This window comes from Syngnathus leptorhynchus, chromosome 5 (genome assembly GCF_054491065.1).
Source record: "Syngnathus leptorhynchus isolate UIUO chromosome 5, UIUO_Slep, whole genome shotgun sequence".
NCBI classification, from domain to species: Eukaryota; Metazoa; Chordata; class Actinopteri; order Syngnathiformes; family Syngnathidae; genus Syngnathus; species Syngnathus leptorhynchus.
In genome coordinates this window covers 11,856,220-11,862,676 of record NC_141199.1, presented here as the reverse complement: position 1 = coordinate 11,862,676, position 6,457 = coordinate 11,856,220, and the positions used below count along the sequence as shown (strand labels likewise).

At 43.2% G+C, this 6,457-nt stretch overlaps 2 non-coding genes across 2 annotated transcripts; both read right to left on the bottom strand.

Annotated features, from left to right (window-relative positions):
- Window positions 1-1,837: 1,837 nt before the first annotated feature.
- trnad-guc (transfer RNA aspartic acid (anticodon GUC)) lies at window positions 1,838-1,909 on the bottom strand. The gene has a single exon. It is a non-coding gene; the product is annotated as a tRNA-Asp (tRNA).
- A 475-nt stretch (window positions 1,910-2,384) lies between these two features.
- trnad-guc (transfer RNA aspartic acid (anticodon GUC)) lies at window positions 2,385-2,456 on the bottom strand. The gene has a single exon. It is a non-coding gene; the product is annotated as a tRNA-Asp (tRNA).
- Window positions 2,457-6,457: the final 4,001 nt, after the last annotated feature.

The following is a 6,457-nucleotide window of genomic DNA, read 5'->3' as shown; positions in this document are numbered from 1 at the left end:
GGTTACAAAACCTTGCCTGAGTCAAGTTTCATAACCGCAAAGAGGACGTGAAGGAATTAATGCTTCGACAAGACGTTCTTTGACACTGAAATAACAATTTAATAAAGTGAATTAAAAAAGAATTCCTTGCCGACTTTATATTGTAGATTGAAGTTCAGTTCTTTTCAAACAGAACCTGTGATGTGTTGCGCAACGACCAGAGAGGAACGCAATAACATTGTGTGGCCTACTTGTTTGAAAAAAGTATGGTAAAAGCGAAAGTAATGATTTATCCTGTCACTTAAAGTTAAAAAAAAAGACCGAAATGTACTTTTTATTTCAAAAGTATCAGTAATCTCTGCTGTCAACACAATACAGTACTATTAACTGACATAACATCAAGATTTTACACACAAAATACTTTCCCTTAACTTGCACAATGGTTGTAAAAGAAAGCAAAATAAATTAACAAATTAACAGGCTTTTGAACATTGCTTTGCTCATGTTTTGAACTGACTAATAATTCTAAATTAGCAAATGATGACATCTGAAATAATACACCTAAACTCTGTTATTATTTTAAGATCAGAGACAGATGTTACAATGAGAATTCGATTGACTGGTATTCCTACAAAACAAAATAGGCCAATACTCCTTTGCGTTACTCTGTCTTGGCCAGACAACCCAAAAGTTGATTAGTTCACATGCAAAGTGCTCTATTGTGGAAGAGCAGGTGTGACAACATGCCCTATTTCTGTTCATTGGAGCCATGAAAATAAACTTAAAAAAAGTTCTGATATTTTCACTGCCTTGAAAGTAATAATAGGACTTAATGTGGGTATACTTTATGATGAAATTAGTCTACGAGTGTTGTTTTTAGACGAGGTTGTCTGATTCTTGAGTTAAAATCAAATTGTTGAGCCATAGCTTTTATTTCAAGATTTTAACTACTACATGATCTTTACAATTTAGGAATTACATTCCAATTTTAAGTGGAATACCTCTATTTTCTTGTATATAGTTTTGCTGATTTGCTCATTTGAGTTTTAAATTCATTCATTCAGCTCAACTCATTGGAGCTGTGAATCTGCCATGAACACTTAGCAGAAAAGGAGTATCCAAAACAAAATGTTTCCATCTACAATCTTGACTTTCTTTGGGTCATTTCATTCTCCAAACACAGTGAGTGGACTTGATACAAATAGTTCAATCTGACCACTGCAACTACTGATCATTAAAAGATCGAGTGCTTCACACATTTCCCTTCACGAGAGAAAGTCATTCAAACTAAAAGTCTAATAGAAATCTAGAGGAAAAAAATGCTTAATATATTGTGACAACATGTTCAGCTAGTTTGCTTGTAAAGACTTACATGATGAATTGTTGTGGGGTGTTACACGATTCAATTGAGACCAATTTTGATACGTTTTCATCAATACGACAATGTTCATGTTGGAAACTTGCACAGATGTGTCAAGGCATTTGCAACTTTTCCACAAAAATGAGAAACTGCTTTTTGATGTGCACAAGTGACACTGATATGAACATTAAACAAATAGATAGTTAAGTTTTGACAGAAATTCAAATTCTGATAAGATTATTTCAGGACTGTCAATACTAAATCCTTGTCGTGGCAGAAGTCGCATGCTAAATTTAAACTTCTTCCATGACTTCCTTCTTTTGGCTGTTGGCAAATATTTATGGTGCATTACCACCCCCTTCCTCAGCATGGGGATGAGAGAAATAAGGCTAGTAGTATCTGTGCTATATCTAGTATTAGTAATTATCCATTTATAGTTTCAGCAATTCAGAAATTCCAGATAGCCAGAAGGAAAAAAAAGGGAAGCAAAACGCTTATCTCCCCGTCGGGGAATCGAACCCCGGTCTTCCGCGTGACAGGCGGAGATACTGTCCACTATACTAACGAGGAAGGGATAACAATTGGAAAATATTAAACAATATAAATTGTTAAGAATGTGCTAATTCTCTGGCCCAAAAAGGATGCTTTATGAAGCACTTGTCATATTCAAAACGGATCTGAGATATAAATTATTTGTTATTCTCTATTTATTTTATTATTATCATTATTTGTGGCAGTATAAAAGAATAAAAATAGATCTTACTGTTATCTTCTTGGTTTCTTAAATAATGTGCAAGATTTGTGATTTTGTTGAAATATTTAGTTTGAATAGGTGTGGTTTGGTTTTGAGTGTATGCTTTTATAAATGGCCACTAGAGTGCAGTGTTGAACAAATACATGGACAGCAAAGACAATTTGTTAGGCGTTGGAACGGTTTGAATTAGTCTAGATTGTGGAAATTAGAAGTACCTGGCACTTGTCGATGCGGAACCTCAGAACTCTTGGAAATGAAAACAGAACATTTGGAAAACAAGAAAAACTTTAACTCCCCGTCGGGGAATCGAACCCCGGTCTTCCGCGTGACAGGCGGAGATACTGTCCACTATACTAACGAGGAAGTGGTGAAAGACCGACCACTCAAAGTTGTTTTTGTATAATTACGGTTAATACCAGGTACCTTGGCAGGGTCACCCAAGATGAAAGGGTCCTTGGTGAGGGACCAGATAAAGCACAGTTTATAAATCCCTTATTGTGATGCATACAAATGAATTCAGTTATCCCGGGTATGGGTCACCGGGCCCCCCCTCTGGAGACAGGCCTGGAGTCGGGGCTCGAAAGCGAGCGTCTGGTTGCCGGGCCTTCACCCATGGGGCTCGGCCGGGCACAACCCAAAAAGGCAACGTGGCTCCCCCTTCCCATAGGCTCACCACCTGTGGGATGGGCCAAAGAGGTCGGATGCAAAGTGAGCTGGGGGGCGGCCAAAGACCTTGGTGGTCTGATCCCCGGCGACAGAAGCTGGTTCTCGGAACATGGAATGTCACCTCTCTGGCAGGAAAGGAGTCCCAGCTGGTGTGCGAGGCAGAAAGGTTCCAGCTAGACATAGTCCACTCACAGCTTGGGTTCTAGTACCAGTCCTCTCAAGAGGGGCTGGACTCTCTTCTACTTTGGAGATGCTCACTGTGAGATGCGGAGCAGGTGTGGGCATACTTTTTGTTCCTTGGCTATGTGTCTGCACATTGGGATTCACCCCGGTGACCGAGAGGGTAGCCTCCTTCCATCTCTGGGTGGGGGGATGGGTCTGTAATGAACACCATGTTCAATTACATGGATGTCCACATGTATAATTGGCACTAGGACACCCTAGGCCACAGTTCGATGATGGACTTAATAGTCGTGTCATCGGATTTGCAGCCTCGTGTTTTGGACATTCGGTTGAAGAGAGGGGCGTAGCAGAATCCCCAATCAGAAAGTGCTTCAACTCCCACCACGGGCAGAGTTTTTCCCACATCTCGGGGGAGGCGGGGGACATTGTGTCTGAGTAGACCGTGTTCCGTGCTTCAATTGTTGAGGCAGCCGACCGGAGCTGTGGTTGTAAGGTGCTCGCTGCCTGTTGTGGCGGCAACTCGCAAACCCGCTTGTGGACACCGGTGGTAAGGGATGCCGTCAAGGTAAAGAAGGAGTACTATCGGGCCGTTTTGGCCTGTGGGACTCCGGAGGCAGCCAATATGGGGTGGACCAGATGGCCTAGCGGAACACAGCTTCGGTGGTTGCAGAGGCAAAAACTCGGGCCTCCTCAATTTCACTGACACGCCTTCCATTGTGGAAGCAGGGCCTAGGGACTCTGAGGTGGGCTCTCCCATCTCTGAGGTGGGTCGAAGTCACAGAGCTAGTTAAAAAGCCCCTTGGTGCCAAGGCCCGTGGGTAGATGAGATTTGCCCGGAGTTCTTAAAGGCTCTGGGTGTTGTGGGGCTGCCCTGGCTGACCCGCTTCTACAAAATCGCGTTGACATCAGGGACAGTGTCTCTGGATTGGCAAACTGGGGTGGTGTTTCCCCTCTTTAAGAAGGGGACCAGAGTGTGTGTCCCAATTACACAACTCAGCCTCCCTGATAAGATCTATTCAGGGGTGCTGGAGAGGAGGGTCTGTTGGGAGGTAGAATCTCGGGTTCAGGAGCAGCATTGTGGTTTTCGTCCTGGTCGTGGAACAATGGACCAGCTCTATACCCCCGTCAGGATCCTTGAGGGTGCATAAAGGTTCGCTCAAAAGGTCCACGTGTTTTGTCAACCTGGAGAAGGCATTCAACTGTGCTGGATGAAGTGGGTGTAGAGAGGGAAGTCTGGGCATCCCTCCTAAAGCTGTTGCCCCCACGACCCGACCCCGGACAAGCGGTAGAAGGTAGATGGATGAAGGTGTGATTTGTTTTCGGGTGAAAATATGCTTTACAAAGGGCCACCAGAGGGCAGGGTGGATCTTTCAAGCTATGCTCAGCAAAACCAACCTGCTGTAGTGCTAGGTGGAACATACAACCCGGGCTTCTTCTTTGAAATTTTGTAGGGGGTGCCGCTGAAAACCATCATACTATTGAATGTTCACACAATTAATTAATGAAATATAGATTCTATTGCTAAGCAAAATGTGTTTGCAAACTTTTAAGTGGTTTTGTGCATGTTTAGACCCTCATATTTAGCGTTGTGGAACTCAGCGTTGCGACGGCAACAGTGTTTTCGCAAATAAAAAAATAATAACAAAACTGTCAAACATCAAATGTCTCCCCACAGGGAATTCTAATTCGAAAAAGCGACTTAATGTGTTATCTGTAGAACAAATCTAACGCAATATCACGATGACATACTGTACCTCACTAGTGTTGTCACAATACACGTACAAGCACAGTACCAATCAACTGTGACCCATAACGTGTGTCATATTTGGCAGCTATATGGGATTGCTTCTACCCAGACATAGCTACTCAATTGAGTGGTAAAGAGGCCAGCGGGCAAATGTTGCTCTCCTTACATGACGTGACGGAATGCTATGTACGGTATGATCATCTGCATGAGCACATGTAGAAAATATGTAGACTTAAGAGTGATCTCTGGCTGTATTGAACATCTGTTATTGAATGTAATATAGACTCACAAGACATTAAAATAAAGTCAAATTTCTCTCTCTTACAAGATGTCTGACGCTGAATGGTAATTGATGCTGTCATCTTTTGTTGAAATGTATATAACAGGAAAATGAAGCTTCATGAACCAGTTGCATTTTTGAACCTTTTCGACTTTCTGCCGGAACTGCGGCCCAAACTCTGACATCGGTGGTACAGGGACCGAACCACCCTTATCAGGGGGTTCGGTACCCCGTACTCCCAAAGCCCCCCAACAGAACTCCCCGAGGGACACGGTCGAACGCCTTTTCCAGGTCCACAAAACACGTGGACTGGTCGAGCCAACTCCCTCTCTCGGGTAGTCTGCCGAGGGTATAGATCTGGTGCACTGTTCCACGGCCAGGACAAAAACCACACTGCTCCTCCTGAATCCGAGATTCGACCTCCTGACGGACCCTCCTCTCCTCTAATTGGCTAGAAGTGCTTGCTTTGTTGAAAATAGTGTAAATAACAATGTGGCTAATTCTAAGATGTAAACGAGGACCAGAGTTTCTAATGACATTCGCCCAGAAACGTACAATCACATGCAAGCGTGCACTTATATGTTTTGTACTCATTTATCAATGTGGGAACACTTCTGTGGTTGAATCTCAGACAAGTGTGGAGGAATGCACGCTGACTCAGGGTCAGCCTTATCTGGCCCTCCGTAATCTCCCTGCCGTGTTTGGGTTCTCGGCACAAAATGCACATCTCCTAACATTCCGGCGCATGTGTTTCAGGATGACGTGAGGCTGGCAGCGCTTGTTGCTAATGAGATACGTAAAAGGAAATCTCCCAAACTGGAGGCCTTCTGGAGGCTTGTGGCTCCTTGCCAGCTCCTCATGGCCAAGTGAAGAGTGATCGAGGGAGCGAGAGCATCGGCACGTAAACCAAATGCATAGTTGTCCCAGTCAAGTCGCCACTTGCTACAGCTGTCACACTTGGAACGAGCTTCAACGCTTGGTCCAAAGCTAATATACTGTCAAAAGAACAACAACAGGCAGCACCTGACACCTAGGTTCACTGTGTTCACAGGATACACGATTTTCTTCTTTTTGATGTACCCAAATATTACACAACCAAGTTGTAATAGTAGCTTACCTCCACTGCAGTGGAACATTCAAAGTAAAAAAATAAATCGTCAAGAGATACAATTAACTTCAACCTTGTAGTTCTAGAATGACAATGTTTAAAAGTCAAACAAACCTTAGCCTTTAAAATATCATTGTCTGCTTTGTTTTTAAATCATGTCGATGACACAGAAAGACCATAGACCCAGAAATGGTACTTGGACGTAGAAAAACGTTTGGCTGCTGAGTAAAATAGGATCAATCTGCAGTGTTCAGGCTAAGTAGTTTGACTTTATTTTCATTGTATTACACCAGCAGTCACCAACATGGTAGCCAAGAACTACATAAAAAGCCCGTTTATGCAACATTGTGATTTCCTACGACAGTTAAAGTGATCACTGA